Here is a 12,268-nt window from a genome sequence, read left to right as displayed (position 1 = left end):
TATTAGAAACCAACACTTTCTCATTATTTTATTTTCCAGATCAACAGACTGGGCCACAGCAACGCCTGGCAGGGGACGGCTAGTCTATATAAATAAAAATGTAATGTTCGTTTGTGGGATTAACAGAACTCAAAAACCACTGGACGAATTGACACCAAATTTGGACACAAGACACCTAACAACCCAATGTAGGTCCTTCACACAAAAAAAATTGATTTTGTCATTTGGGAGTTGTATTTGCTGGGATTTATAGTTCACCTACAATCAAAGAGCATTCTGAACTCCACCAATGATGGAATTGGGCCAAACTTAGCACACAGGGCTCCCATGACCAACAGAAAACACTTTGGTGGGCATTGATCTTGAGTTTGGAAGTTGTAGTTCACCTACATCCAGAGATCACTTGGACTCACACAATGATGGATCTGGACCAAACAAATACTCAATATGCTCATATGTGAACACTGGTGGACTTTGGGGAAAATAGAATCTCGACATTTGGGAGTTGTAGTTGCTGGGATTTATAGTTCACCTACAATCACAGAGCATTCTGAACCCCACCAACGATGGAATTGAACCAAACTTGGCACATAGTTCTCCTATAACAAACAGAACACGCTGGAAGAGTTTGGTGGGCATTGACCTTGAGTTTTGGAGTTGTAGTTCACCTACATCCAGAGAGCACTCTGGACTCAAACAATGATGGATCTGGACCAAACTTGGCATGAATATTCCATATGCCCAAACATGAACGCAGATGGAGTTTGGAGGAAATAGACCTTGACATTTGGGAGTTGTAGTTGCTGGGATTTATAGTTCTCCTACAATCAAAACACATTCTGAACTCCACCAATGATGGAATTGAAACAAACATGGCATACACGACTTCCATGACCAACAGAACACACTGGAAGGGTTTGGTGGGCATTGACCTTGAGTTTGGGAGTTGTAGTTCACCTACATCCAGAGAGCACTCTGGACTCAAACAATGATGGATCTGGACCAAACTCTACACGAATACTCAATATGTTCAAATGTGAACACTGGTGGAGTTTGGGGAAAATAGAATCTTGACATTTGGGAGTTGTAGTTGCTAGGGTTTGTAGTCCACCTACAATTTAAGAGCATTCTGAACCCCACCAAAGGGCCAAACCTCCCACACAGAATCACCATGCCGGCCACAGCTAGTAATAATAATAATAATAACAATATTAACTATTATTAATAATAATTATATTAATATTAATTATATTATTAATTATATTATTATTAATTGTTATTATTATTATTATATTATTATTGTTATTATTATTACATAATTAATAATAATAACAATATTATTATTATTTCGTATATTAATATTAAATATATTAATAATAATATTAAATATATTATTAGTAGTTATTATTATATTATTGTTATTGTATAATTAATAATAATATTTATTATTGATTATATCAATATTAAATATATTATTAATATTAATAATATTATTATTATTGTTATTATTATATAATTAATAATAATAGCAATATTATTATTAATTATATTAATATTAAATATATTATTATTAATTATATTATTATTAGTTATTATTGTATTATATTATTATTGTTATTATTATATAATTAATAATAATAATATTAATTATATTATTAGTTGTTATTATTATATTATTCTTATTAGTATATAATTATTAATAATAATATTATTATTGATTATATTAATATTAAATTATTACTAATAATATTACTTATATTATTATTAGTTGTTATTTATATATTATTGTTATTATATAATTAATAATAATAACAATATTATTAATAATTATGTTAATATTAAATATATTATTTTTATTAATTATATTATTATTAGTTGTTATTATTATATTATATTATATTATATTATATTATATTATATTATATTATATTATATTATATTATTATCATTGAGGCCCTTTCAGTTTGCCAGAGATGCGTCTACACTGCAAAATTAATGCGGTTTGACACCACTTTCCTGGCAGAATGGCCTAGAATAATGTGAGTTGTAGTTTGGTGAGGCCAAGTTGAGATGTTTGGAACTTTAAACCGAACTGGAAGCGGAATTGAAGGCGGAGTTTTGTGTGAGGAGGAGTTTTGGGCGGGAAAAGGCAGCGCGCATGCGTGTTTCTTCCTCCTGAGGAGAAAACGAACGCCACGCCCGAAGCCGCGCCCCCATTCCTTCCCCTCGCTCCCCATTGGCCGCTCAGGCAACACCTCGCGGGCAAAACCCGCCCTTGTACACATCTCATTGGCGGAATGGTAATCAAGGGGCGGGGAAATAGGGAAAAAAGTTGAAGGGGGCTCAAAAAGAAGAGGACTTGGTGGGAGGTCTAAAGAACAGAAAGCGCTTTCCTATTGGAAGCCGAAATCCTTAGCAACGTTTTTATTGGCCAGTGCAGACGTCTATCTGAGCCACGGAGGCGGGATATTATAAAGAAAGATAGGGTTTAAAGAAGAGGACTTGGTGGGAGGTCCAAAGAACAGAAAGCGCTTTCCTATTGGATGCTGAAATCCTTAGCAACTTTTTTATTGGCCAGTGCAGACGTCTATCTGAGCCACGGAGGCGGGATTTTATAAAGAAAGATAGGGTTTAAAGAAGAGGACTTGGTGGGAGGTCTAAAGAACAGAAAGCGCTTTCCTATTGGATGCTGAAATCCTTAGCAACGTTTTTATTGGCCAGTGCAGACGTCTGTCTGAGCCACGGAGGCGGGATGTTATAAAGAAAGACCGGGTTTCGATTGGGTGGTGAAGTTGGACATTTTTTTTGTTGTTAAGACATTCCGATTGGCTGCTGGAGATGTATGTCTCGAAGCAGGGCCAATGGGAGGAAAGGAGGCGGATGAGGTAGCTTGGGGAGGGTTCCCGGCGCATGCGCGGGGCGGGGAGCGTGCGTGCCGACGTCGCCGTGCGTTGTGACGTCGCCGCGCCGCCCTGAGAGGAGCCTGTGTGAGTGTCTATGTGGGGGTCTCTTTGGCCGGAGGAGGAGGAGGAGGAGGAAGAGCGGGCCGCGGCGTGGCGGTGAGTGGCTCTCCCGGAGGGAAGGGAAGGGAGGGAAGGAGATAGAAGCCGGCCTCAGCGGGGAGGGGGCCCCTCGGTACTATGGGCCCCTCACTCTGGTGGGGCCCCCCAGGAGGGGAGCCAGGCCACGCCCACAAAGGGGAGGGGCCACGAAGGGACACGCCCCTCTTAACAAGGACACGCCCACAAGGAGGAAGGACACGCCCCTCCCTCCACCTGGGGCTGGTTATGGGCAGCTTGGACCTTGGGAGACCCTCCCAAAAGACTCCCTGAGGGAACCCCAGGTGACAAGGGCTTCCTATAGAGCCTTATTATCAATTATTGGTAACCCACACAATAATTATAATTATTATTCAAGGCAGGTAATCCACAGTATCGGCTTTGAACTGGGTTATCTGAGTCCACACTGCCATATAGTAAGTAAGTAAGTTCCAGAGTCAGGGGGCCACCACAGAAAAGGCCCTGTCTCGCGTCCCCACCAAACGCGCCTGCGGTGCAGGTGGAATCGCGAGCAGGGGCCTTCCACACAGCCTTATACCCTGCTTTGATAATCTGCTTTGAACTGGGTTATTTGAACTACCATATAATAATAATAATAATAATAATAATAATAATAAGCCCTTCCAAACAGCTTTATACCCCGGAGTATCTGCTTTGAACTGGGTTATCTGAGTCCACACTGCCATATAGTTAGTAAGTAAGTTCCAGAGTCGGGGGGCCACCACAGAAAAGGCCCTGTCTCGCGTCCCCACCAAACGCGCCTGCGATGCAGGTGGAATCGCGAGCAGGGGCCTTCCACACAGCCTTATACCCTGCTTTGATAATCTGCTTTGAATTGGGTTATCTGAACTGGGTTATTTGAACTACCATATAATAATAATAATCAATAATAATAATCAATACTAATAATAATCAATAATAATCAGTAATAATAATAATAATAAGCCCTTCCACACAGCCTTATACCCCAGAGTATCTGCTTTGAACTGGGTTATCTGAGTCCACACTGACGTATAATAATAATAATACCTGCGTGACCGCATCTCCGCTTATGAACCCACGCGTTCACTTCATTCATCCGGAGAGGCCCTGCTCGTGATTCCGCCTGCGTCGTAGGCGCGTTTGGTGGGGGCGCAAGACAGGGCCTTTTCTGTGGTGGCCCCCTCGAGTCTGGAATTTACTTACTTTACTTACTTAGGCGATCCCTCATTGGACGAGTAAGATAGTCTTCCTTGATGACTATTTTTGTGGGTTTGTAGGTGGCTGTGGAGCCCTATTCTTGACCCGCATCTTCTCCCACAGTGAGGGCATTGGTTTCCAGGTGGAAGGCGGTCCCGGTCAGGGTCTGCTTGACGTGCCTTCCTCCTGGCACATTTCTCTCTTTCGCCCTCCACTCGTGCCTCCCGAGTTCTGCTGCACTGCTGGTCACAGCTGACCTCCAGTTGGAGCGCTCAAGGGCCAGGGCTTCCCAGTTCTCAGAGTCTATGCCAGAGATTTTAAGGTTGGCTTTGAGCCCATCTTTAAATCTCTTTTCCTGCCCACCAACATTCCGTTTTCCGTTCTTAAGTTCAGAGTAGAGCAACTGCTTTGGGAGACGGTGGTCAGGTATCCGGACAACGTGGCCGGCCCAACTGAGTTGATGTTGGAGGACCATTGCTTCAATGCTGGTAGTCTTTGCTTCTTCCAACACGCTGACGTTTGTCCGCTTGTCTTCCCAAGAGATTTGCAGGATTTTCCGGAGGCAGCGCTGATGGAATCGTTCCAGGAGTTGCATGTGACATCTGTAGACAGTCCACGTTTCGCAGGCATAGAGCAGGGTTGGGAGGACAATAGCTTTATAGACAAGCACCTTGGTATCCGTACGGATGTCCCGGTCCTCAAACACTCTCTGCTTCTTTCGGGAAAATGCTGCACTCGCAAAGCTCAGGCGGTGTTGTATTTCGGTGTCGATGTTGACTTTGGTGGAGAGGTGGCTTCCAAGGGAGCGGAAAGGGTCAACGTTTTCTAATGTTACACCATTAAGCTGTATCACTGGCATTGGGGAGGGGATGGCTGGTGACTGCTGGAACAGCACTTTGGTTTTCTCGATGTTCAGTGACACGCCGTGCTTCGTGTAGCCTTATACCCCAGAGTATCTGCTTTGAACTGGGTTATCTAAGTCCACTGCCATATAATAATAATAATAATAATAATAATAAGCCCTTCCACACAGCTTTATACCCCAGAGTATCTGCTTTGAACTGGGTTATCTGAGTCCACACTGCCATATAATAATAATAATAAGCCCTTCCACACAGCCTTATACCCCAGAGTATCTGCTTTGAACTGGGTTATCTGAGTCCACACTGCCATATAATAATAATAATAATAATAATAATAATAATAATAATAATCCCTTCCACACAGCCTTATACCCCAGAGTAACTGGCTTATCTGAGTCCACACTGCCGAATAATAATAATAATAATAATAATAATAATAATACACTTGATTTATAACCCGCCACCATCTCGCCAAAGGGGACTCGGGGTGACTAACTTGAGGCCAAGCCCAAAATAATACAACATAATAAACACACAATAACAAAATATGAAATAACAAAATCAACAATATAAAACAGCATAGTAAAACCAGACACAGCGGGCGGGCCAAATGTATGAAGTAAAATGTTCAGCTTGGCCAGCATTTGGGGCCAAGGGAGAGAGACCCTCCCAAAAGACGCGCCTGAAGGAACCCCAGGTGATGGGCTTCCTGAAGCACCTTAGTATAATAAGACTTTATTTGTCACCCGCCCAATTATTATTATTATTATTATTATTATTATTATTATTCAAGGCATATAATCCACAGTATCGGCTTTGAACTGGGTTATCTGAGTCCACACTGCCACGTAACCCAGGGCCCTTCCACACATTCCAGAATATCGAGGCAGACAATCCCACAATATCTGCTTTGGACTGGGTTATCTGAGTCCACACTGCCATAATAATAATCTATATAAATAAAAATGTAATGTTAGATTGTGGGATTAACATAATTCAAAAACCACTGGACAAATGGACATCAAATTTGAACACAAGACACTTCTCAGGCCAATGAGTGTCCGTCACCCCTAAAAACATACCAAAAAACCCAGCAGAAGAGACTTAAAACCCCCCAAAATAAACTATATTTACATATACACATACACTCATATACATATACACATGCACACATACATGCACACATACACATATATTTACATATACACATCATACATACACACATATACATATAGTCATACATACACATATATACACAAGCACACACATATACACAATATACACATAGAAAAACAAATACACAAATATATACACATGTATACACACTTGTGCACACACACAATACACCCATCTATCTATATATTTGTGTATATATGTGTGTGTTTTCATAGATAGGTATAAGATATATATGTGTGTCTGTATGTATGTATGTGTGTCAATTCGTCCACAAATGAACATTACATTTTTATCTATCTATCTATCTATCTATCTATCTATCTATCTATCTATCTATCTATCTATCTATGCAAACACACATATATACACACTATACATATACACATATAAAAACAAATACACAAATATATACACATGTCTACACACATATACACACATATGCACACACACAATACACCCATCTATCTATATTTCTATATATATGTATTGTATATATGTGTATTTGCATAGATAGATAGATATAGATATATATGTGTGTATGTATGTATGTGTGTCAATTGAACATTACATTTTTATCTATCTATCTATATTTGCAAACACGCATATATACACATATACACACACACACACACACAAAAATATACAGACTGGGCCACAGCAACGCGTGACAGGGGACAGCTAGTCTATATAAATAAAAATGTAATGTTCGTTTGTGGGATTAACATAACTCAAAAACCACTGGACAAATTGACAGAAAATTTGGACACCTAACAGTCCAACGAGTGTCCATCACCCCTAAAAACACACACACGCACAAAACCCCAGCGGAGCAGACTTTAAAAACTCAAAAATACACCATATATATATATACACATACACTGATATACATATACACATGCACACATTCATATATATGTGTGTGTGTGTGTGTGTGTGTGTGTGTACAAACACACACAAATATACACATACATACACACAGATATATAGCTCTGAAGGAGCTGGGGGAGGTGACGGCCGACAGGGAGCTTTGGCGTGGGCTGGTCCATGAGGTCATGAAGAGTCGGAAACAACTGAACGAATGAACAACAACAACACACACTTATACATATGCATGCACACACACACACATATATATATACACACACAAATATACATATAGACAAGCACGCACATATATACAATATGCTTGTACACATACAAACGCACAAATGCACAAATATATACACACATTTATACGCACACACAAAATACATATACACAGACTGGGCCACAGCAACGCGTGGAAGGGGATGGCTAGTAATAATATAAGGGGACTCGGGTCGGCTTACATGAGGCCAAGCACAGCAATACAACAGTGCAAATATACATATAAGAAAATAACAATTAAATATAAGGAAAGAATAAAATAAGAAAAGCCGTGTAAATAAACACATCAGACAATGTAAAATCACAGTATTTGAACACAGAAAGTTAATCATAGTGGGCAGGGCCAGTTGCAGGAATTAAAAGTTTAAAAACACTGCGTGAGAGAGCAATATAATGGATCTAGAACAGTGGTTCTCAACGTGGGGTCCCCAGATGTTTTTGGCCTACAACTTCCAGAAATCCCAGCCAGTTTACCAGCTATTAGGATTTCTGGGAGTTGAAGGCCAAAAACATCTGGGGACCCCAGGTTGAGAACCACTGATCTAGAACAAGTAGGGTTTAATTGCACTAACAGGTAAAATAAAGTGCTTCCGAGGGCATTTTATGCAGAATTTGGACAGGTCAGGGGTCATTGTTCATTCATTCATTGAAGACACACTGGAACAGCCAAGTTTTCAGGCTCTTCCTGAAGACTGCCGGGGTTGGGGCTTGCCTAATTTCTCTGGGGAGTGAGTTCCAGAGCCGAGGGGCCACCACAGAGAAGGCTCTCTGCCTCGTACCCACAAGTCGCACTTGCGAAGTGAGAGAAGGGCCTCTCCGGACGATCGAAGGGATCATGTAGGTTTGTAATAAGAAATGCGGTCGTACAGGTAGGCGGGTCCCAAACAGTTCAGGGCTTTGTAGGTAAGAACCTGCACCTTGAATTGGGACCAGTAAATAAATGTAAGCCAATGGAGCTCCTTAAACAAGGGGGTTGACCGCTCTCTGTAATTCGCACCAGTTAATAGTCTGGCTGCCACTCATTGGACCAGTTGAAATTTCTGGGCCGTTATCAAGGACAGCCCCAGGTGGAGCACATTGCAATAGTCCAGTCTAGAGGTAACTAGAGGTAACTAACCACCACAGCCAAATCCAGGGCCCTTCCACACATATAACCCATATAACACACATATAACCCAGGGCCCTTCCACACCACCACTGCCCTTCCACACATATAACCCATATAAGACACGTATAACCCACATATAACCCTGGGCCCTTCCACACAGCCCTATATCTCAGAATATCAAGATAGAAAATCCCACAATATCTGCTTTGCACTGGGTTATCTTGGGTCCCTTCCACACAGCTGAATAAAATCCCACATTTTCTGCTTTGAAGTGGAATATATGGCAGTGTGGACTCAGATAACCCAGTTCAAAGCAGATATTGTAATAATAATAATAATAATAATAATAATAATAATACCTTAATTTGTACCCTGCTACCATCTCCCCAAGGGACTCGGTGCGGCTTACATGAGGCTGAGCCCACAATACATCCGCAAAAACAATAACAGCAATATAAAACAATAAAATGAAACTCATAAACAAAAATCAAGCAGTAAACATTAACAATAGAACAACAACGCTTAAAAACCTATGGCTGGGCCATAGGTAAATAATTAAAATTAAAAAAAATAATGCTGAGCATGACCAGGTGAAATATATAACAAGGATAGAATTTCGGAGAGGAAAGGGCATGCAGACAATCCTAGATCATTAATAAAGTGTATTTAGAGGACATATTGCTGGGAACAACCATGTTTTCAGGCTCCTCCTAAAGACTGCCAGAGTTGGGGCTTGTCTGATGTCCTTGGGGAGTGAGTTCCAGAGTCGAGGGGCCACCACCGAGAAGGCTCTCTCCCTCGTCCCCACCAATCGCACCTGCGATGGAGGTGGGAGCGTGAGCAGGGCCTCTCCAGATGATTGAAGAGTATTCTGGGTTATATGGCTGTGTGGAAGGGTCCCCAGAGAGTAAATATTTGCTTTGAACTGGGTTATCTGAGTCCACACTCAGATAATTTGGGATTTTCTGCCTTGATATTCTGGGACATAGGGCTATGTGGACGGGCCCTCAGAATATCAAGGCAGATAATCCACAATATCTGATTTGAACTAGGAGCCCTTCCACACAGCCCTGTATCTCAGAATATCAATGCAGAAAATCCCACATTATCTGAATTTAGACTCAAATAGCACAGTTCAAAGCGGATATTGTGGGAATTTCTACCTTGATAATCTGGGATATAAGGCTGTATGGAAGAGCCCTAGATTATCTGATTCCGCACTACCATATTTATTTATTTATTACATTTATATGCCGCCTTTCTCACCGCAAAGTACTATGGTACTTGAAGTTGTCTCAAACTGCATTAATTTTGCATCTGTAGACTTTTAACAGGTATCCCTTCCTCTTTTTTCTTAGTGCTTCCTATAAAAATCCCCAGCTTTCTGTTCTCTAGATGTGGGTTTGGGCTCCTTTTGTAAGGAAAAGCTCTGCTGGACCAGGCCAAAGACCCATGCGGGCCAACATCTGGTGAGCCAGTTGCTGCCTGGAAATTTCCAGACAGACGGGTGCAGCCTTGTTAGTCTTTTGCAGCAAAAACAACAATGTCTTGTGGCCACTTAAAGATTAACAAGTTTTCTTTGGAATAAGTGTTTAGGCGAAGCGGCCCTCGGCACATAATGCCATCAAGAAGGGAAGCCTACTATCAGAATGTGCACCGAGTAGTATCTTCCCTCTTGTGTTTCCCAGCAGCTGATATATCAAGGCACACTATCTATCTATCTATCTATCTATCTATCTATCTATCTATCTATCTATATATATATATATAATAAAAAGTCAGTGTTTATATGGGGCGTAGGGAGAATGGAGGACGGAGGGAGGTGTATGTGGCAACTTTCTGATTGGTTGCCACTGTTGCATTATTTGCATATGGTCTCTGATTGGCCAGCATCAAAAATTCAAGATTCTGAGGTGACAGAGGAGAGGAAAAGGCCCGAGGCTGTGTCAGAAAATTACGAATACAGACCAAACTTGGCACACAGAGCCCGCAAGACCCACTCTATATCCTACTACAGTTTGGAGGAGGGTGGACCATGGATGATGGGACTTGCAGTACCATCACTCACTTTCTGAGACTGCTGTGACCCTCATCCAATGACTAATCAAGACCAAACTTGGCACACAGAGCCCCCATGACCCACTCTACATCCTGGTGCTGTTTGGAGGAGGATGGACCATGCACAATGGGATTCGCAGTACCTTCACTAACTGATAACTGATAAAGAACGCCTTTGCCACACAATGCCTTTCTCCAGTAACCCGGGCAGTGCCGGGTCCCCAAGCTAGTGTTGTCTTAAAGGTTATCTACTAGGGCTCTCTTCTTCCTCCTCTCCTCATTTTTAAAGTTTGGCGAACTCTGTAGTTTGGAGAGATCTATTTGAGCCTAAGGTGGATAAGTAGAACCTTTATGTGTTGTCGAAGGCTTTCATGGCGGGAATCATTGGGTTGCTGTGAGTTTTCCAGGCTGTCTGGCCATGTTCCAGAAGTATTCTCTCCTGACGTTTTGCCCACATCTATGGCAGGCATCCTCAGAGGTCGTGAGGAGAAAATGCTTCTGGAACATAGCTAGACAGCATGGAAAACTCCCAGCAACCCCTACGTCCCACCTCGTAATCTAAGATCATCCGGGGAGACCCTGCTCTCACTCCCGTCTGGCGGGGACGAGAGACAGGGCCTTCTCCGCTGTGCCCCCCCCCCCCCCCCCGCCTATGGAACACACTCCCAAATGAGGTAAGATCCGCTTCCTCCCTCCTGGCTTTTAGAAAAAAAATAAAATCATGGTTTTGTGACCAGGTCTTCGGACAGTAGAAGTAAATGTATGCAGCATTTCGGAAAGGCAATGACTGTAATGGCGATTTGACGGACGAGACTGTTTTATTTATTTATTTATTTATACGTTTTGTATACCGGTCTTCTCCACCTCCGGAGAGGGACTCAGGCCGGTTCACAACATGTATTCAAACAATAGCAATACAAAAACAATACAATAGATCATCATTAAACATTAAAACCTAAAATACAATAAAAATACCTCATCACATTACACAAGCCAAGTTGTCAAATACAGTTACGATTCATCACCATCCTTCCGTATGCACAGGGTTATTGACTCACTCGTCAAATGCCATATTCCAAAGCCAGGTTTTTAGTAGCTTTCTAAACGACAGGAGGGAAGGGGCAGATCTAATCTCTAGTGGAAGGGAGTTCCAGAGTTGGGGAGCCACCACCGAGGAGGGCCTGTCCCTCGTCCCCACCAGACGCGATTGCGAAGATGGTGGGACCAAGAGCAGGGCCCCTCCTGAAGATCTTAATAACCTTGATGGTTCATAGGGGAGAATCTGTTCGGACAGGTATATTATTATTATTATTTATTATTTCGGTTTCTTCTACCCCGCCCTTCTCACCCCGAAGGGGACTCAGGGCGGCTTACAAAGGCACAGATTCGATGCCAGCATCACATAACAGTGGTAAAACAAAATAACATAAATTAAACAGTTGAACAGTTAGACAACAATTCCTGCATTACAACCCTAAAACCAATAAAACAATACAAACCCAATTACTCCTCATAGACGGTCAGCATTCGCTATCTCATAGTCCAATTTCCAATTCCACATTGTCAGTCCTGTCAGTCCTAGTCGTTTGGTTGTCCTTATCTAGTTGTCAGATTGCCCAAAGGCCTGGTCCCACAACCATGTCTTTACTTTCCTCCTGAAGGAGAGGAGGGATGTTGAT

At 41.9% G+C, this 12,268-nt stretch overlaps 1 protein-coding gene across 2 annotated transcripts in view; it reads left to right on the top strand.

The window, feature by feature from the left end:
• The first annotated feature begins 2,934 nt into the window (after positions 1-2,934).
• Positions 2,935-12,268, top strand: part of LOC137094981 (protein Smaug homolog 2-like) — a 62,421-nt gene continuing 53,087 nt past the window's right edge. For both annotated transcript variants that reach the window (XR_010908749.1, XM_067461078.1), the window contains exon 1: positions 2,935-3,059. The gene's annotated coding sequence lies outside the window, so the exon portion shown is untranslated. The remainder of the gene's footprint in view (positions 3,060-12,268) is intronic.

The sequence above is a fragment of the Anolis sagrei genome, chromosome X (genome assembly GCF_037176765.1).
Source record: "Anolis sagrei isolate rAnoSag1 chromosome X, rAnoSag1.mat, whole genome shotgun sequence".
Classification (NCBI taxonomy): Eukaryota; Metazoa; Chordata; class Lepidosauria; order Squamata; family Dactyloidae; genus Anolis; species Anolis sagrei.
The sequence above is the reverse complement of the archived record's forward strand: the minus strand, read 5'-3'. Positions and strand labels throughout refer to the sequence as shown.